The sequence below is a fragment of the Sinohyriopsis cumingii genome, chromosome 15, assembly GCF_028554795.1.
Source record: "Sinohyriopsis cumingii isolate HCF-2022 chromosome 15, ASM2855479v2, whole genome shotgun sequence".
Classification (NCBI taxonomy): domain Eukaryota; kingdom Metazoa; phylum Mollusca; class Bivalvia; order Unionida; family Unionidae; genus Sinohyriopsis; species Sinohyriopsis cumingii.
The window spans coordinates 10,185,111-10,207,658 of NC_142975.1; the positions used below are offsets into that span (position 1 = coordinate 10,185,111).

The following is a 22,548-nucleotide window of genomic DNA, read 5'->3' on the forward strand; positions in this document are numbered from 1 at the left end:
CACTCTGTGTTGATAGTATATTTGGGGTTTGTATGCGTTCGCGTACGTTTGTGTGGATAGTTTATTTGGGGTTTGTTTTTTCCTCTTCCCTGTGTGTGTGTGTGTGTGTGTGTGTGTGTTCGCGTACGTTTTGTAGATCGTATATTTGGTTGTTTTTTTTCTTCTTCCTCCCGAGTGTGGATAGCATATTTGGGGTTTGTATGCGTTAGCGATGTTGTGTGGATAGTATATTTGGGGTTTGTATGCGTTCGCGTACGTTTGTGTGGATAGTTTATTTGGGGTTTGTATCATCTCCCTTCTGTGTTGATAGTATATCTGGGGTTTGTATGCGTTCGCGTACGTTTGTGTGGATAGTTTATTTGGGGTTTGTATTATCTCCCTTCTGTGTTGATAGTATATTTGGGGTTTGTTTTTTCCTCTTCCCTCTGTGTGTGTGTGTGTATGTGTGTATGTGTGTGTGTGTGTGTGTGTGTGTGTGTGTGTGCGTATGTCTGCGCGCGTACGTTGTGTGGGTTGTGTATTGGTCTCTGTTTGTCCCTATAAAACTCACTTTATCCCTATCAGATACACTCTACCTACCTACCTGTCAGTAGCGTGTATTCAGGTCAGCCACTTGCAACACTGTTGATATTTATCCCCTAGTGTTCAGTACAGTGACGTCACTGACGCTGGAAATTTCGAGACTATAAATATGGACTTGGGGATTTCCACAGGTTGTAGCTATACATATATACTAGAGTTCATAAACAGGAACGTCACTCAAGCTGAGGCTATAAAAAGATAGTGGGATTTTCCAAAGGAATAACCCACAAGTTGTAGTATAAATAGATATTGAGATTTCATAGGAATTTTAGCTGATTATAGCTATAAATAGGTAGATGGGTGTTTATCGACGATCGTCACACAAGTTGATTTTGTAAGTAGTTACTAATTTTATCTATTTTATAGTGTGTGTGTGTGTTTATGTGTGTGTGTGAGTATGTCTGAGCGCGTACGTTGTGTGTTTCTGTGTGTGTGTGTGAGTATGTCTGCGCGCGTACGTTGTGTGTGTGTGTGTGTTTGTGTGTTTGTGTGTGTGTCTGCGCGCGTACGTTGTGTGTGTGTGTTTGTGTGTGTCTATTGGTCTCTGTTTGTCCGTATAAAACTCCCTTTATCCCTATCAAATACATTCTACCTACCTACCTACAGTAGCGCGTATTCAGGTCAGCCACTTGCAACACTGTTGACACTTATCCCCTAGTGTTCAGTACAGTGACGTCACTGACGCTGGAAATTTTAAGACTATAAATATGGACTTGGGGATTTCCACAGGTTGTAGCTATACATATGTACTAGAGTTCATAAACAGGAACGTCACTCAAGCTGAGCTATAAAAAGATAATGGGATTTTCCAAAGGAATAACCCACAAGTTGGAGCTATAAATAGATAGTGGAATTTCATAGGAATTTTAGCTGATTATAGCTATAAATAGATACATGGGTGTTTATCGACGATCGTCACACAAGTTGATTTTGTAAGTAGTTACTAATTTTATCTTTTTATAGTGTGTGTGTGTGTGTGTGTGTGTGTTTATGTGTGTGTGAGTATGTCTGCGCGCGTACGTTGTGTGTTTCTGTGTGTGTGTGTGAGTATGTCTGCGCGCGTACATTGTGTGTGTGTGTGTTTGTGTGTTTGTGTGTGTGTGTCTACGCGCGTACGTTGTGTGTGTGTGTGTGTGTTTGTGTGTTTGTGTGTGTCTATTGGTCTCTGTTTGTCCGTATAAAACTCCCTTTATCCCTATCAAATACATTCTACCTACCTACCTACAGTAGCGCGTATTCAGGTCAGCCACTTGCAACACTGTTGACACTTATCCCCTAGTGTTCAGTACAGTGACGTCACTGACGCTGGAAATTTTAAGACTATAAATATGGACTTGGGGATTTCCACAGGTTGTAGCTATACATATGTACTAGAGTTCATAAACAGGAACGTCACTCAAGCTGAGCTATAAAAAGATAATGGGATTTTCCAAAGGAATAACCCACATGTTGGAGCTATAAATAGATAGTGGAATTTCATAGGAATTTTAGCTGATTATAACTATAAATAGATACATGGGTGTTTATCGACGATCGTCACACAAGTTGATTTTGTAAGTAGTTACTAATTTTATCTATTTTATTCTAAACCGTTGTAACTTAATTTTCGGGGATATGTTTATTTTCCTTTAAATTCTGGGACAATTTCGTCATTTTAGCGTTACTTTTAGTCACATCCATTTTGTAGTTGAGCATTTCCTTGATTATAGCTATTTATAGCATCATTACAATTATGCAAATTTTTGAACACCCCAGCAAGATTTCAGGTCTTGGTAATGCTTTATATATAAATCTCACGCTTGTACTAGTGTATGTATGTCTCTGTCTCTGTTGTGTTTGACCCTCTACCATCATTGTCCCTAGACAATCCCATCATGTTCAATTCCCTTTGACGCTATACAGACCCACCATGTTCAATTTCCATATGTTAACTTCCCCTAGTCCCTAGACAGACCCACACTCTATTCCAATGTTCAATTCCCCTTGTCCCTAGATAGACCCACACTTTATTCCCCATGTTCAATTCCCCTTGAGGCTAAAGTGGCCCAAGACTATTTCCCATGTTAAATTCCCCTTGAGGCTATAGTGGCCCAGGGTTTTTCTCCATGTTAAATTTCCATTGAGGCTACAGTGGCCCAGGGGGGTTCTGTAATGCTAATTCCCATTGAGGCTATAGTGGCCCCCTATACTACTAACGTTTCTGGTAAATTTGTTCTGTATTGGCTGTCGTGTTATTTATCATTGTTGCTATGTTTAAATGTTTTCCAATGCACTTCATATTTATGCAGCAATACGTATATGTCTAAGCTGTAGAATTAAGCATATTGGTATGTTGAAACTATACAGTATGTTAAGGTTTGGATAAACTGCTAAGATTATATTGATATGTTCGAGTTTTAGGGAATGGTGTGCCCAGGTTCTAGAGTAGTATTGTGCAAGAAATCTGTAGTAGAGAGTATGGTATCTCAAAGTTGTAGAATGCATAACATCCTCTCATCTGATATGTGTTAGTTGTGTCCAAATGTAATTTGGATTGTATTTACTTTTATTTAATAAGCCATTAACGTCCGCGAAAGCTGCATTAGCAGCACAACCCCGAGGCTTATAGCTGGAAACTTGAGCAGTGCGCACTGTTATGTTACCGCTCAGGTGAAATAAAGGTTATTGGTTTGAGCGCCCTAAATGTATGTTCTGCTGTAAATGTATTGAGAAAGTATTTTAAAAAATAACAAATAATACATACTTTGCAAGAGAACATATACGATTACCACACAAATCACATTACACTTACTCTGCAGCAGCAGGGAAGTTGAACAGACCAGTGCGAACAGCCAAAATAAACCTTCCTATGAGAACTTTCTCCGTAGAAGCCTCAGAAAGCAGAAATAAAGCCTTCTACGAGAGCTAATTTTCATGCATTTCAGACCGAGTGCATCAGGTAGTCATGTCAAGTGTATCAATAAACATAGCATCCGAGACAGGAAAAATAAATGAAGGGAATAATTTTTTGTGTTAATGAATTTGTTGCAACGTGGGGCTGCTTTGGCCAATTTTACGTCGCATTAAAATAATATACTTGAAAATAATATGAGTTCGAAAACTAGCACAGTTGGAGAGCCTCATTCCGCTAGATTAACGCGAGAACAATTAGCGGCATTAAAGAAACTTATTCCCACGAAAGAATTATTCAAGAAAAATGTACGCGAACGCGAAGACGCGGAGCAGGGATTTACCGAATTATCATCGAAATTATTAAAGCCAATTACCGAAGTAACCGAAAAAGCCTTTTTTGGTGACGATGATGATCCGGATATCAGAAAACGCGGAATGCTTCCCATGTTGAGAGGAATTGAAGAACAATCGCGAATATTACCGGATCGACTAGCAATACTAGCACAAGCCCACGGGGGACCACCAGGAGGAGGACCCTCTGCAATTGGTTTTAAAATAAGTAAAGGAAAACCTGGAAGAGGAAAACCTGGAGTAGGAAAACCTGGAGTAGGAAAAAAAGCGTTCCGTCTCGAGGATTTAAGAGAAAATTTCACCGAGGAGGGATGGGGAATAATATCACAGCCGCTCTCGACGTTGTATAGTAATATAGATCAATTTGGTCAATTTGCGGAAGATTATTTTGATAGTCGAAGAGAATATCTGACTGATGAAGGAAAAAAAAGATACGCAAACCGTAAAAATTGGTATAATATGTTATATAAAGTTTACTCGGGAAAATCACAGGCGAGAGAAACGGATCCGCGTTACAGAAGATTTTTGGAAGCCGCAAAGGAAACGTATAATTATAATGTGCAACAAGCGAAAGAAGAAAAGCAACAAACGAAAGAAGAAAAGCAACAAGCGAAAGAAAAAAGACGACAGGAGAAAGAAGAAAAGGCTAAATCTCCACGGAAAAGAAAAGCAAAATTAAAAGAAGATATTCAACCACAGGAGGAAGAAATTCAACCACAGGAAGAAGATATTCAACCACAGGAATTGGGAGAAGATATTCAACCACAGGAATTAAGAGCTAGACCGAAGTTATGGCCAATATCAAGTGGAAAAGTTCATCCAAGCGATTACAAACGACCTAGTGACGAAAGAGTTCGAATGGTAACTGAGGAAGAATATAAGTCAACTCCGCCCCTCCAAGATCCAAAACCTACTGAGGAAGAAATTGCATCTCTTCAAAAAAAATCAGCTGGTTATATTACAACTGCCGATCATTATTTGAGAGAAGATGGTATGAATTTTCTCAAAAACGATTATGGTAGATTGATAGTTGCTGCGGATCCTTCCCCGTTGAATAGATCAGTGTACTTGAAAAAGGAATATGTTAATTCATTCGGACCGGCAACATGGCCGGCGGTGATTTATTTTGGTAGTTTAGGAAAGCCGATGAATTTATATGATCACGGATATCTTAATTTTGTAAAGGAGGTCGAAGAATATAAAGAAATAGAAAGAAAAAAACCACCAAGCCTAAAAACAGGAAGCGGATATACCGTTTGCCCTGACAGCGTTGTCAACGACGTATCTCGCCTCGAAATATTAATCGGAGGAAAACGAGCCGGAAATAATTCTTCTGAAATAATCAACGAGGCTTCGGATATTTGTCGGCGATTGTTTCGCGGCGGTGTTATTAACTCCCACATTTACAAAGAACTCGTTGACGAACTCATCGATTAAAACAACATAATTGAAATAACATGATTGTTCACAAACATCAGCGCAGACCTAGACAGGTCCGCATAGTTAACTCTCGATTGCCCGTATACAAATATATTCACGGCAATGGATTCGGCGATATTGTTGGAAGCCTCGTCACGCGAGTAATCCCTAAAATCGGACCCACAGTTAAGCAATTCGCGTCAAAAGCAATAGGAAAGATTGGCGAGACCGTCATTTCTGGTATTGGTAATTTGGCCAGTAAAGGCTTCAATGTTGTCAAAAGCAAAATATCAAACTTAATGCGCAAAAAAAAGCAGCCTGTCAAATTACCTAGCACCAGCGAAATGCCCGCTGATGTTAGTAAAGTTATAAACGACGCAGCAAATAAAAAAATAAATGATCTAGTACAGGAAGTTGCAAATACAAGTTTTATTTCGGGTAGTGGTCTTCGTTTTAGACGATAATTCTTAATAATAAATGTTCGCACAAGTGTCAAATGAAGTATTCGACATGGACGAACCTGTAGGTAAGGACACCTCCGTGCGTGATTTTCAGTATTTCTCATACGATGCAGTTGAACCAAATACACCTAATCGTTTGGAAATTCAAGTTCACGATACAACAAGATATTTTCTTCCATCTGAGGCATATATCGAAGTTGTCGGGGAAGTTATTAAAACGGATAATACCGCTTATGGAGCAAATTTTAGAGTTGGATTTGTTAACAACGGCATTATGGCATTATTCAAAAACGCCACTTACATGATCGACGGAAGAGAGATTGAGTCAATTACTAATGATGTTGACTTAGCAACGACGATAATAGGCCTAGCTAGATACTCGGATGATTTTACTAGATCAGCTGGCCCTAGTATGATGTTCGCCAAAGATAATTCTGATCATCCCGATAATAGGCCGTTTATCGTCAGAAGACCGGTTGATCGTGCCGCCCCCGCTGCTCCTGCTGACATCGAAGATATGATTATTAATACTAATCCTGATTATAATCTCGGATTTGCTACGCGAAGATTTATGTTAGAAGGAGGTCGCAGAAGATTCTCTTGTGCTATTCCGTTATCCCATATATTCGGATTTTGTAGGCATTTCAGGAAAATTATTTACGGAGCGAAACATACCGTAACATTTGTCAGAAAAGGAAATAGCGATGATGCTATCTGGCGAGAAGTTACTATTGATCCCGCTACTAATTTGCCACATGCCAATGATGCCGCGAATAATGGCGGCCAGGTAAAATTACTCAAATTTACTTTGTGGATGCCAGCGATAACTCCATCAATAATCGAGGAAGAAAAATTATTATCGTTCATGAACCAAGGCGGTAAATCTGTCATGTCATGGCTGACAACAACAACAGATTCCATAAATACCGATATTGATGGTGATTTTACATGGCGGATTGCATCGCAGCAAGGTACCTCTGCACCCAGGCATATCTTTATCGCTTTTTTGCACACAAGAAGGTATCATCAAATGTACAGCCACATGATATTTGATAGTATCCACGCAACAAATGTGTCTCTAAGAGTAAATGGCCAACAAGAACCATCCGAGGAAATATCAATTAATTTTGAAAATTATTCTACAGCCCGCGCGTATCATCGCTTGTTAAGTTTTATGGGTCGCGATCAAAATATCGATACCGGATTGCAAATATCGCAGCTGGATTTTAATACTCGCTATCCTATCTATTACTTTTCTCTGGAGCATCTCGATCTGGTAAAACAATCTGTTGTCGATATCCATTTCAAAGCCAGAATTCGCACGGGAAATAATTTATATAAAGCAATTGCGGTGATCCTCAGCGATAGAACAATGATCTTGGAGGGAATTAGTGGCAGAATGAGAGTCATTGACGCTCCTGTCGAGAAAATGTAACAAAACCTAGATTTCTAAATTTAGATTAAACGATTATTAATATGCCATACGAACACGTCAGCGTAACTCTGACCCCGGGTCAGATGAAAAAACTCCAAACAGCAACAGCAAAGCGATGCGGTGTGAAATTAACCCTGAAAAACGATCAAATTCAGGGCGGGCCTAACAAACTGTCGCTAACTAAGAATCAACGTGAACGTTTCACCAAAGCCAAATCAGCGAATTCCGGCGTTCATGTGAATCTTAGTATAGGTGCCATCAGAGACATGGTCAAAACGGGCGGAATTTTCCCTTTCCTAGCTGCTATTCCTGGATTATTATCCGGGGCTCTTCCGGCAATTGCAAAAGCGATAGGATTAGGTGCGGCCGGAGCTGTAGGCGACAAACTAGTACACAAAGTAATGGGAGGGCGATATGGTAAAAAAAAGGGAAGCGGCCTTTACCTAAGACGACCCCCGTACGGATCCGGCCTAAGATTAGCACGCCCTATTCAAATTTAGATTTATTCAACGAAGCAAAGAAAAAAAAAAAATTTTCAGAGGCGTATTTATGCGGGATCAACTACCAGAAAAACCAAACCCCACCGAAACAGGAATAATAAATCTCGATTCAAATACTGGCCCTGGCACACATTGGGTCGCCTACGCGATTAATCCTCGCGAAGTCGTTTATTTTGACTCGTACGGATTAGCACCACCGAAAGAATTCATCAATTACGTTTCAAAGTTAAATATTCCAATTTGGTATTCGACACTTCCGACGCAGACGTTAATGGATCCACCGATATGCGGTCCTGAATCAATTAATGTCCTTGATGCAATTTCAAAATCATCCGGTCCGTATCATAGAATCGTATTTGAATATGCCGTAGATAAATATCATGGTTGACATTTACGGTAGATCTCTCTACAGGAAGAAGGGAGCAGAAGTGACTGACGTCGATCTATCAAAATTCGCCACTAGGGATGATATTAATAATCTTCTGTCGCTGTCAGAGGTAGATCCTGGCGAAGTTGCTATTTTTCAGAGCCGCGAAGGAAGATTACAAACAAGCAACGTCAAAATAACCGATATAATCAAGCGAGACGAATATAACGATCGTATCAATCAATTTACTAGCCTGTCAGATTCGGTATCAAAATCCATCGCTGATATCGCCGATATTATAGCGAAGTTACCCCTGAAGGCTAATATCGCGGATGTGGAAAAACAGGACAACGAGCTATCAGCAACGTTGCTTCTAAAGGCTGATAAAGCATTACACGACGATCTTCAGGACAGAATGACAAAAAGACTTAACAGGCTAAATAACGACCTTAAAAAACTCGACGATACCTTAGGTAAACTTAGTAAAAAAATTGACGAGGATATAAAAACATCCGTCGATAATATCTCCACCACCGCAAACGAACTAGCAAAGAAAAAAGCCGATCAAGCATCGCACGATGATCTCAACGAGAGAGTAAGAAAAATCAACGAGGATATTGCTAATATTCTCGCCGATATTACCGAAATAAATATCGTGATGGGCCAGAAAAGCGATAAAACATCACACGACGATCTCAGCGAGAAAACAAAAAAAATCAATGAGGATATTGCCAAAATTAACGATGAAATTAACGTGGTACGTCAAATCACAAGTGAAAAGGTCGATATAATATTATATGGCGCAGAAATTCGAAGATTGGAAGAAAATATTCTCGACGCAACTAAAAGAGCCAAAGAAGCGTTAAATAGACTTATCTACGTAGATTCAGATATTTACAACATTAAAGAAGATATATCACCACTAAATCTTCCAAAATTGGCGCATCTTTACGTGCCAGATCAGGTGGTAACAAAAAATCTCCCCTGCAATTTAACATTTGTGTTGAGGACACAGAATCTTACCTGGACGCCCGAGAATAATATATTTAGCTTCACCCCGCCAATACAGGGCGTATATCGAGTATATCTTATCTCGAAGATAAATTTCAGTGTGACAGCAGGTGCCCATAAAATTTACGAATATTATCCCGGATTTTTTATTATTTCTATAAACGAAAATACCACGGAAACATTTACGCTATCGCCACCAGATAGAACGGTCACAGAATCAGTTGTATATTTTGCAATTTTCGAATATTTATCGACATGGATTGGAGTTGGTAAATCCGAAGCGACTGCAATTGTTGATATGACTACATAGGTTAATATAATGACCGCATCGGACTACCGATACAATCAGGCGCGTTCGTGGCAGGATTCGTTAAAAAAACTTCTCGACGAGTATCAGATAAAAATAAAAAAATATCAGCGCAGATTAGTTGCCATCGATGTTGCTGTGTACGCGGTAAGCGCAATAATTGCCGGCGCAGGTATAATCTTATCCGCGGTAACAACAATCGCGCCGATCGCAGCAACGATAATAATCTCGTCGACAACAACAATCGCTGGTGTTCTCAATATTATCGCAAAAAAAATATCATCATGCACGAATGAAAAATTGTCTCTATGCACGAGTAAATTATCCCAGGTCAACGAGGCGTATTCGAAATTATCGTCGTTGCTTTCTGAGAGTCTCAACGACGGCGTTATATCCGATCTCGAATTTTCCGTGATGGTAAATATCTACTCCGAGATTGAACAAATGAATATCAATAATGTCGGAACTAGCCCAAATCGTGACAAACACGACACCGCTGATAACGACGCTGATATCGGCAAGCTCAACCAGGCCAGAATTTAGTATCGATTTCCCAGTACCAATTAGCGTCAAGGAAATTGCGCTGTCACAGTTACGCGTCTATAATAGCTGGCCCAATGTTAGATCGAAATCATTCGGTAGATTATCATCGAATAATTCGCTTGTTTTTGCCAATAAAAACCGTCCCGATGGAACTCCCGATTGGATCGTCGTTGGCATACCAACAGGCAGTTACGAAATTGAGCAACTAGATAAGGAATTTACCAGTAGGATATCAAATATAACCGGCGATGCTACGCCAGGAATAAAAATATTAACACACGAACCAACGCTATCATCGATAATCGAAGTAAAATCGCCGTATATCGTCGATATTTACCAGTCGTCGATTAGGACAGTTCTGGGTTGGCCCGAAATCGCACCTCTGGCAAAACCAGAAAAACCAGATTTTATTATTCCAGGTTGGCACGAAGAAGCTCCTTCAGAGCAACCGGAACCAAAAAAATCAGATTTTATCACCGACGAAGGATGGTACGGAAATATCAAACACAAGCCTCTGATACACAATGCCATCAACCTCATGAACAACCACAAATTTAACCTGGTAGTGTTCGCTTTTACTTTCAGGGACGAAAGAATTCTCTCGTGGTTGGTTCTTCCTAAAATTCCCCCCGGTGTGAAAATCTTCGACGCTACCAATATTAGCGGGATAATAACCCCCGTAGACGGTATCTTGATAAGAAGAACCCTCGACGAATTTATTCAAGAACATAAATTACAATTAAATTTACTACGAGAATCCTTTCATGAATGTATCTTAAATAAATCAGGCTCATGTAGCGAAATTATCGGACGTGTGAAGATTTTAAATCAACTCGCGAATGATGTTGAATATTATCACGGTATGTTCATTCAGGCGATAGTCGACGATATATCAATTGCCGATTATGTTCTTCCTATTAGCAAATTCGAGTTGATCAGAAATTCAGGAGAAAAACAAAAATTCATGAGAGTATTTGGATTAACCGAAGAAGCGCTATCAAATTTCAAATTTCCCGATTATGATGTTGATGAAATGAGAAAATCCGTCACTGATACCATCGATGATTTATTTCCGAAATTACATGCCGCGTGGACTAAAAAAATACAATCAGAATCGATTCTCAAACACAATAATGATCCTGCCGGGCAAGGGCGGCATATCTCGCCGGGTATCGTTAACATAACGGAGGTTATCGCGATTTATCTTCACGCGGATGTCGTTGAAGGTAGCTATAACGCAGATGCGTCTGTGTCAGAGCAGGTGCAGCAGGGATTTATCTTATATTCGTTTTCACCTAGCGCCTCTCCGGGTTTTTTGATAATAAAAGAGCCAGTAAATCCGTTTTATCTGCGATGTCACAATCGATTATTATCGAAGATAAATTTCAAACTGACGGACCAGAATGGAAATTTGCTTGATATACGCGGGGAAACGCTTAGTATCAATTTGCTGGTGAGATCGTGAAATTAGAATCTTAAAAATCTTCGATTTTCATTCTCAAGATTTTTTAATCTGCCCACCAAAGAAAAATGGCCAAAAAAATAAATAAAAACCAGGAAAAAATAATATTTTTTTACAAAATACGCGATTTTGACTACCAACTACCCCGTCAAAAATAAGAAAAAATTGATATTTATTTTACAAAATACAAGAAAAATACACAAATTACTTGATTTTGACGGGGTAGTTGGTAGTCAAAATCAAGAAAATTCTAACTTTGTCAAATTATTTTTATTTATGAAAAATAAATTTTATTTATTAAGAATATTATTTTTACTGAAGATTTATTTTTTTTTTACTAAAATCAAGAAAAATGTACAAATTGCTTGATTTTGACGGGGTAGTTGGTAGTCAAAATCAAAGAAAAATGTACAAATTACTCAATTTCTGACGGGGTAGTTGGTAGTCAAAATCAAGAAAATTGAGCAATTTCGTTATATTTAGTAAAAAAAAAGAATAAATTTTCAGTAAAAATAATATTCTTAATAAATAAAATTTATTTGTGAAAAATAAAAATAATTTGACAAAGTTAGAATTTTCTTGATTTTGATGGGGTAGTTGGTAGTCAAAATGAAGAAAATTGTACATTTTTCTCGTATTTTGTAAAATAAAATATCAATTTTTCTTGTTTCTGACGGGGTAGTTGGTAGTCAAAATCAAGAAAATTGAACAATTTCGTTATATTCTAATTTTTATTCTCCTCGACTAGCTTTTTTAGCTGTCTGACGCGCGAGCTAGTAATTTTTCTTGACTCGTACTCATCGGATAAACTCGACCTTACTTTTTCTACCAGCGTCGATAATTTAACAAAATCCTCGATTTGATCATCACTAACAATCGCGAGCGATTGATACATCGCAATCTGGATTTTCTTTATAAACTTATATTCGGATGGCAGCGTATATCTATATTCGAGTTTTCCCTGGACAATCGTTTCAAACTCGGACCGGATTTTACCTGCGTCCAAATCAGAAGATAAATTTATGTTTTTATTTTTCAAATCCTCGATGGCTTCGATGATGTTATTTATATTCTCCTCGTTCATTTATATTATATTTGTAATCTTCAATTTAATTTTAGAAAAACTTGAGATTTTAATCTGATATTATCGGAATATAATAAAATTCGATCCACTCGCCGAATTTGTGGGAGAATGTTGCGTTGATTATTTTTTCTGTTGCACGATGCACCGATGCTGGATTAATACTAAAATATTTTGCGGCGGCGTTCATCGATGTGAATACAATTTCCTCGCTTGTTTCTCTATTTATTGATTTAACCGCCTTAGCTGGTCGCCGTACGCCACCAATATTACCAAATTTAGAATTTTCACTCGGAGTTACCGCGCGGAGATTGGATAATTTATTGTTGAATTTATTTCCGTCAATGTGGTCGATAACTAATTTATTCTTAATAAGTCCGTAGAAGCATTCGAATACAAACCTGTGACAGAAATAACCTGCGCATCTTCGTTTTTTGCCTTTGTTAATGATAAATAACAGATAACCCGAATTACAAACAAAACCGACCCGATTCTTCGTTTTGATATGCCTAACGATACCATCGGACGACGACTCGTATCCCGTGATCGTTGGATGAGTTTTAAACTCGGAAATCATTTTCTCTGAAATTATTGATTCAGGAATCGTTGATTTTGGATTCATTATAAGATAATCTATTTGTCTAAATCGTTATTAGCTTGAAATCGATTAATATAATCTTCTTCACATGTTATCACGGACGAGGATTTTTTTTCATAATATCGCCGTAATTCTCGATAATTTTTTCCTCCACAAACCAAACACAACCGAGTTTTACCTCGCGTGCCAACTTGGCAAACTAAACATCGTTGCGGTCCTTTACTGCCACGCCGAATCGCATGTATATGAGCACCGCAATAATCGCCTCTGCAGGATTTGTCACAGAATTTTGTTGAGCCGATTAGTATCCACTTGCATTGATTCATTATAATTTAAACATTTGTCTAAAATATAATCAATGGATGCATTTGATCTTGATGAGGCAGAAGTTGAAGTTGACCGAGCGAAAAAAGAATTTTTCGACGATGGAACGATTCACACTTGGTCGACTTAGAAAACAAATTCTATCGATGCTACGATGAATCTGGAACGAGCCAAGAAAATAATCGAGCACATAAAAAACGAACACAAAGAAGAGCGATTTATCTTTGGAATAAAATTTATCGCACAAATGCCTGATGATACTTGGATTATTCGCGATAAACGAGATCCTGTGCGTGGCGGTAAGAAAAACGTTGTTCTCGATAAAAACTCTAAGCATGGATTGTTATTGGGAATCGATGGCCCTTATTACGCTAGGGCATATCCATCTAGTGCAGTTGTTTATGGAATTTATCGGCTAAATAATAATCTGGACGTAAAAAACCTACCTGCGATGAAAGAATCGCCAATGATAAATTGCGTGGCCGAGCGTGTTATCGAGCACATGAAAAACGCTCGACGTGGATCTGGTCTGACCCAGTTGAGGTTGAATAAAATTAATGCGTGGGCGAAGACTGTCGCTAATGGTGCATCTGTGGACGATGTAGCTGTGTTGAGTAAAAATCTTAAATTTCCTATCACGGTGAAAACGTTATCGGGAGAAATATTATACTCGTCGCCGTATAGATCCCGAGGAGCACCAATCGAGATTGTCGATCACAATTCTCACGCGTGGTCGCAATCGGTAATGATATTTCCGCGGGATCGTATTGTCAAATTTTATCCTATAGATGCGGAGAATAATAATTCCGATGCCATGTTCAGATTTATCAAAAAATTAAGCGCATCTGATCCAATATCGATATGGTTATTCTCGAGTGAAGAAAGATACGATCAATTTATTTTGCCATGCGGTGATATTTACAGGGATGAAATATTACACGAGTCGATGAGAAATCTCGCGGTGAAATATTCGTCGAATCCCGATCAGTTACTGACAAATTGCTTTACAGTTCCGTCTGTTGCTGCTCACGCCGCTAGAGAGAAAAACTCGTGGAAGCCTACAAGGAACGAGTTTCTCGCTGATATTCAACTTAGCTGTATCGAATACGGCCATGGCGGATTGTGGAATACCAAGTACGATTTCGAAGATATGATCTCTGTTGACATGAGCGCGTGTTATCCTGGAAGTTTCCTTGGATATGGCGATTGTGCAGATTATTTTGCTAAATTCGGCCATCCTACCAGCGAGATGGCAAGAGTAGCGATTAACGGACCGTTGCCTAATTTTGTCATGACCGGATTCGCTTGCGTCACGTCGTTCGAGTTTGCTGAAAATTTGCATAAAATCTGCTATATTTGGTTCGGCAAGCATTTATCTCAGCGTCGTTGGTTTCCTACGGTGTTATTGAGATATATGCTAGATTCGTCGATGTTAGTGTCGTTGACAGTGAGCGAGGCGATTATATCCTACAAAAAACAAACTAATGTGTGGCTACCGACAGATTGTGATAACGCGAAAGATATAGGAAGAAAGATAATTGGTAAATTTACTCAAGGTGGATCCGTTGATCATAAACATCGACACGCTAGATTATTTATCAACGACGCCGAGATGGATTTTATAATCGCCGATACGGTATCACGAGGAATATTTTGCAATAGAGAGAATATTATCATTGATGGAGCAAAGTTAGGTACCGTGATTAGCTACCTTGACGGAGAATCAGCGCAATATACGCATTTACGATCGTCGATGCTCGCTTATGTTAGTATAAATTTGCTCTCGATGATAAACAAATTTTCTGATATCGCGGTAAGAGTCGCAACAGATTCGTTTTATATCGATAAAAAATACCAAGATAGGCTGAAAAATTTAATCACCGATGGTAGTTTGTGGGGGACGTGGAGAATAAAAAACGAGGATATTCTAGATTATTGCGAAGACGCTGATGTTGAAGATCGCGATGAATTTCATCGAGATAAATTTGGAGAATCTTCGGCGGCCGCATCTGCGTTCGATCCAATTTCACGCAGTAAATTTGTTTACCTAAATGGGCCTGGTGGTAGTGGTAAAACAACGCGAGTAATAAACTTATTTGCAAATTCTGACATGATTGTGTTAACTCCGACACATAGATTAGCGCGAGAAATAAAGCAGCGCGGTGTTAATTCTTGCACGTATCACAGTTATTTCAAATACAGTGGTGGATCATGGGACTCGGCTCGCATGGGAGACAAATATATCAACAAGATCATAATATTCGATGAGATTTGCACGGTAAATTTAGATATACTAAAATCGATATTAGCTTGGCTGGAAGGGAAAAATACCGCTGTGATAATGTGCGGGGATCACGGCCAACCTGATCCGATTGATGGTGAATCGCCTCACGAATGGCTCAGAGACTTCGTTGATTATTATGAGGAAATCGACGCTGATTATAGATCTACGGATATTTTGTTGACCGAATTCAAAAAATTAATTCGATTACAACCGAATAAGATTCAGTGTGACGTCATGAGGAAAATAATCGACGAAACTCCGATGAGCGATTTTCTAAATTTGTGGCGTCCCGATCATCTGATCGTTGCTAGTAGAAAAATTATTCGTGATATTATTCAGGAAATGTTATTCAAGCTGCATTGCGAGAAATTTCCAACGCTGCAGGTACCGTTATGCTACAGGCCCGCTAATACTAGGCGACAAAATATTAATATTATTTTGCCATGCGGAAAGGAAAAAAACTTGGTCCTAAATGATATTATCTTCGTTGATATTAATCTTGTCAATGACGCGATAAATGCAGAAAAATCACCGTGGAAATTAGGCTACGCAACAACGATACACTCGTCGCAGGGATTGACCATAGATGGACGAGTTTGGATCGTCGATGATAGAATTTCTTGGTCAAATCTAGTGTATTTGGCCGTGTCGAGAGTAAGAAAATTATCTCAACTAGGACGAATTCGAGTAAATTATCTCAATGACGCTGGTGGTAATTGAGTATCTTCGGGGACTATTTGTAATTCTTCTTTGGTAAATCCGCGTTGTGGCGCTAACGAATCTAGGATATAAATCGCTGGTCTTCCTGACGATCTTGTCACGGCGGATATTTTGTGTGTTGTAACGCTCCAGGTTGGGTCGGTCGCTCTTTTTCTGCCTCCTTCAACCTCGCCTTCTTTATACAAATACCTGACTGTGACACTACATAGTACAGGCTGAATTGTGGAATCTCGTTTTAGGGGTATATTCGATTTTGTAATTGCAATTGCAGGTTTCATTGCTATTGTTCGAGTCGTCTCATTATTCAGCGCGTTGATTACATGAGGCAATCTTGATACCCAATCGTGAGATCGATTATTCTGAATAAATTCACGCGCGTATTGGTATCCGAATAATCGTTCTGCAAGCGTTTTATTGAATCTTTCAACGATAGCTTGATTGTGATGAACACCCACAATACCGCGACGGATTTTAACATTATTCTTTTTCATCAGTGAAGTAACCGCGCCAAGAAATTCTCGACCTGGATCAACCTGGAGAAGATTCGGCCATGTCAACGGGGATCGTGAATAAATTTCGCTAAACGCCTTAGCGATCTCCGTTGCTGTTTTATTCGATAATGGCTCTGCTTCTTTATACCTACTAGCGATATCGACAATAGTTAGGACATATTTGTATGTGACGCCGTCAACGGTATCGTGAGGAAGAAACATAAGATCCGCTTGATGGACCTCATTAGGGACTCTGACGGTGAAACTCGCGTATGGTATTTTTTTAGGCGGAGGAAGATATATTTGCCAAATTGCCTGTTTTGATAGCCACGATTCAGCGACGGATTGTTTTACTTTAGCGGCCTTGGCAAGTTTGGCAATCGCTGATTTTCCTCGCCAAAATCCTCGCGGAGAATAATATATTTGCTCCATATTATTTACCAGCGCCGAATACTAATTTGCCTTTCATCGCGCCTTTTACCAGCCAGGTTGCTAATTTCTCTTTGAAATTTTTATCAGGAATCGCGTCTAATGCGTGAATTAGCTTGATATCAGCGAGATGCCTTTGTTGTAAATCTCCGCTGCGATATGCAAGGTCGTGGTAGTAACAAGCTTTATCGATGGCGTTTACCGGATCTTCACCTTGCTTTGGTTGGTTATTATCGTCGAGTCTGATATCGAGTCTCGTTCCGGGTCCGCAGTAATTGTACCCTGGCAGATGCTTCTCTCCGGGATATTTCGCCCAGGGCAGCCCAGGTAGATTTTTCATGGAGGCGGCAATGTCTCCTCCGGTTCTAGTTTTTTTTTTACAAATCTGAACTTGCGTGTCTTGCAAACTTCGCATTCTCCTGCAATTGCGTTTCTGTTGTTGCGTGTAACGATTTCGGTTGGATTTATCGTAGCTGTGTGTGTGCGACACTTAACACAATATAGATCCATGTATTTTAGTAACATGAATGTAATTGATTTTTCAGCCACGAAACGACGCGAGCAGGTTAAACATCATGCGGTATTACCGAATTCGATTAGAATGATAATCATCGGCCCCTCAGGATCTGGTAAGACGCAATTGTTATTGAATTTGATCATGCGATGGCTAAAATGGGACAAATTGTACTTGGTTGCACCATCCGTTGACGATCAGCGATGTTATCAAGTGCTAAAAGAATTTAGCGACAATACCGAGGAAGGCACAATCGAATTCATCACAGACATCAATGAAGCTCCATCCGTGGAGAATTTGGACGGCGATGTTAATAATCGTGTTGTATTCGACGATGTTATGCTGGACAAGCAAACTAATCCGGCTAGGATATTCTCGCGTGGCAGACACAAGAACACCGATGTTATTTACGTAACACAGAGATATACGCAGATTCCAAAGGTGATTAGAGATAATTGTAATATTTTATCGGTGTTCAATGGCGTGGACACACACACGCTGAGAAATATCCATCAGACCTGGTGCAACGGCGACATGGATATAAATAAATTTAAAAATTTGTTCAGCCGCGCTCAGGCAACGCCGCATGGTTTTATTACGATCAATCTTCACGATCCACGCAGTCGGTATCGAATTGGTCTTGATCAAATTTATTCATGAAGAAGCAGCCCCCTAATGACAACAAAAAACAAAAATGTATTCCCTTAATTTATTTTTCCTGTCCTGGACGCTATTATTTACTAACACACCGGCGCGACCACCCGATGCACTTGGTCTGAAATGCATGAAAATTAGCTTCCGTAGAAGGCGTTATTTCTGCTTTCTGAGGCTTCTACGGAGAAAGTTCTCGTAGGAAGGTTTATTTTGGCTGTTCGCACTGGTCTGTTCAACTTCCCTGCTGCTCTCTGCATTCGATGCCATAGATATACTGAGAGAATATACGAATACCATACAACTCATACTATAGAGAGTTCGATGTGTAGATAGGTTTTCACAAACTTTACTCTAATTTACCCTCAATATGTCATCTATACTTGAGAGTATTTAAATCATCAACGGATCAGATTCTGAAAATTCTAGATTTCCCTCTAGACAATTTTGGATAACTATCTATACCTTGGGAGGAAAGTAAGTACAAGATATAGTATATATATATTCATACATCAATACAATCATATCTTCTATACCTTGGGAGGAAGGGAGGTACAAGATACAGTATGGATATTCGAACATCAATACAGTCATATCCTCTATACCTTGGGAAGAAGGGAGGTACAAGATACAGTATGGATATTCGAATATCAATACAGTCATATCCTCTTGGGAAGAAGGGAGGTACAAGATACAGTATGGACATTCATACATCAATACAGTCATATCCTCTATACCTTGGGAGGAAGGGAGGTACAAGATACAGTATGGATATTCATACATCAATACAGTCATATCCTCTATACCTTAGGAGGAAAGGAGGTACAAAATACAGCATGGATATTCGAACATCAATACAGTCATATCCTCTATACTTTAGGAAGAAGGGAGGTACAAGATACAGCATGGATATTCGAACATCAATACAGTCATATCCTCTATACCTTGGGAGGAAGGGAGGTACAAGATACAGTATGGATATTCGAACATCAATACAGTCATATCCTCTATACAGTATGGATATTCGAATATCATCAATACAGTCATATACGCTATACCTTGGGAGGAAGGGAGGTACAAGATACAGTATGGATATTCGAACATCAATACAGTCATATCCTCTATACTTTAGGAAGAAGGGAGGTACAAGATACAGTATGGATATTCGAATATCATCAATACAGTCATATACGCTATACCTTGGGAGGAAGGGAGGTACAAGATACAGTATGGATATTCGAATATCAATACAGTGATATCATCAATACCATTTATGCCAGACAGCTCATTCTTTATTTTCACAATCTTCACCATAAATATATCGTTTGAAATGGTTAAAATACAAGGATTCAAACCAACAGATACTGTAAATTCTAAGAGACTTTTTAGACACCTCTTTGGTTACCGCCTGAGTGGTGAAAGAAATTTTGGTAGCTGGAGAGATAGTTGTAGGAGAAAGGGTAAGTCCTGTACGAGAAAGCAGAAGCATACAGTATTACGTACATTCTACATCCTTTACTAGAAATATGATGAAAAAGTATCAAAACACCACACTATAAATACCGTGCTACAGATAGATTAATGAGTTTAATGTTATTTATTCTGCCTTTGTTGTGGCATAAACAATTCTAAACACTTATAATTGCAACTGCAATAATTTGTAAATGTAGAGAATATTTCCATTGGTCAGAGCAGCACGTATTCGGTTTGGAAAATCTTCAAACCATTTGTCAATATTCTGAACAAGCGCAGGCGGGTGTGACGGGTGTGAATCAAACCCATCGGCTCCATTGATTTATATATAGGCTCGTGTTTGGACACCGTCCACGAAGCAAGGGTACTAATATTAGTAATAAGTTAGACCCCCATCTCGAGCTGGGAAGTCAAAATGTACCGAAAAGATCACTGGAGCTTCAGCACTTTCATTCCGATTTCATACAAATGAAATTAAATGTATAAGTAAGTGTGTATAGGGATTGGGAGAGGAGGGGTCCATTGACTAACATAACACATAGACCCATCGTCCTGCAGTGTAAGCCGCCTCATCTTATAGTCAATGTGGAGGTCGGTAAAGAAAGATAAATCCCGCCCATTCCCCCCCCATCTTAACTGTCAGGGTTCATGTCTTACATTGTACTGACTATAAGACCGCATCACTATAACTATTTACCGAGAGTCTTAATTCATTTGCAATGAGGTTCTGTTGGTATCATAGCCTGATAATGAATACGAAAATATAATTAAAGAACTTAAAATTGCTTACTCGCGGGTCTATGCCCTACAAAACAACATATCATCTGATTTGAATACTGAGCTTCTACTCTAAATACATATGCCCATTTAGATAAATTATTAAGTCCATGCTGCTGAATGCTCAAAACATAAATCGCATAAAATTTTGGTGGAATTGCTTAATTGATGCTGATTTAGCTTTTACGTTATTGATATATAATCCCATGTTCTGTATATAAAAAGTAGCTACCTACCGCAAACTCTCAACAAGGGTTCAAAAGCTGAAATAAGGTTCTAAATCCGAAATAAAAAAGTTACAATTATTATAATAAAATCGTAAACAATTTGCGATTATATATGTTTAATATTACTTTTTCTGCGATTGGCGTGCCACAAACTATCAGTTGCTGCATCACACAGCGCAGAAAAGGACATTTGGGTCTTATTTGCCCCTTGATTCAGCAACTGACAGTTTATACCCTGCTAAACGCAGGAAAAATGAACAACAACAATAACAATAAACTCTTAAATTAACGCAGCTAATCCTGATCACATGGTTACGTTCTGACCAATGGAAATGTTCGCTACATTATTTGAAAAATTATCAGAATACTACACAATATTTAAATAAAGTTTAAACATAGATACAGTAAGAAGGTCTAAGAATACTACACTATGCAGCCTATAAATAATCTGCTGCACATTTATTAAGAACGTCTAAGAATATCACGTTATGCACACTATAATTACTAGACTGCATATACACTGAGAAATATCAGAAAAGCAAATTGTGCATCCTATTGGATTAGGCACAATTAAATATTCCCTAAAATTTTAAACCATTAGATCTATTCAGTCGACGCAATGCACATGCAGCCTCGTGGATGTTGAACAGGCCCGATGCTTCATATTGCATGTACGACGGCTACTCCAAGTACTAAATAGCCTACGTGAGTGTTTCTGTGCCGTAAACCACCAAAGAAAGTCAAACAAAAATCCTACAGTAAGAAAACAAAAAGTGCTCAGGCGCCTTTGTTCAATAATGTCTTTCATCGAACTAAGGCGTGAAATTTAAATAAATATATATATATATATATATATATATATATATATATATATATATATATATATATATATATATATATATATATATATTGTTCTAGAATTTAACGCTATTTTTCAGCACAAGATAGGCTATACATGGCGGCCAGTATAACTGGTGGAGGAAGAACCCTGGAAAACCCAGGGAAGAACTACCGACCCACGAGAAGCTACTGGCAGGCTTTCCCACGTACCCACGCTAGCCGAGCCTTGGACTTGAACCCACGCAGGCAGAGATGAGATGGCAGTGATCCGGAACGGTGAGTGCTTTAGACCACTCGGCCACTCGGGGCCCCTGTATATATATGTATCTCTCTCTCTCTCTCTCTCTCTCTCTCTCTCTCTCTCTCTCTCTCTCTCTCTATATATATATATATATATATATATATATATATATATATATATATATATATATATATATATATATATATATATATGTGTGTGTGTGTGTGTGTGTGTGTGTGTGTTTAAACTGAGTTATGCTACTTTAAAGAAAACTGCAAAATGTGTGTGGTGTGATTTAGATTTTTAATGTAGCTTTAACAATTTTCAGTTATATCGCTACGATGTCTGCAGTGTGACAGTTTAAAGTGATGTCTAGCACTGGGGCATCCCACCTCATCCTGACACCAGGCCGACCAGTCCTATCGCTAACCTCTTAATGTTGAGCGCCAAGCGATGCAGCGGTTAGTACCAATTTTGCAAGTCTTTGGTATGACTCGGCCGGGGTTCGAACCCGCGACCTCTAGCATCCGAGGAGGACGATCTAACCACTAGGCCAATGGAGCGGTAA

General features: G+C 38.9%; 1 protein-coding gene across 1 annotated transcript in view; it reads right to left on the reverse strand.

Annotated features, from left to right (window-relative positions):
* Positions 1-22,548, reverse strand: part of LOC149781249 (uncharacterized) — a 41,877-nt gene that overhangs the window by 13,644 nt on the left and 5,685 nt on the right. The gene's annotated exons all lie outside the window — the stretch shown is intronic.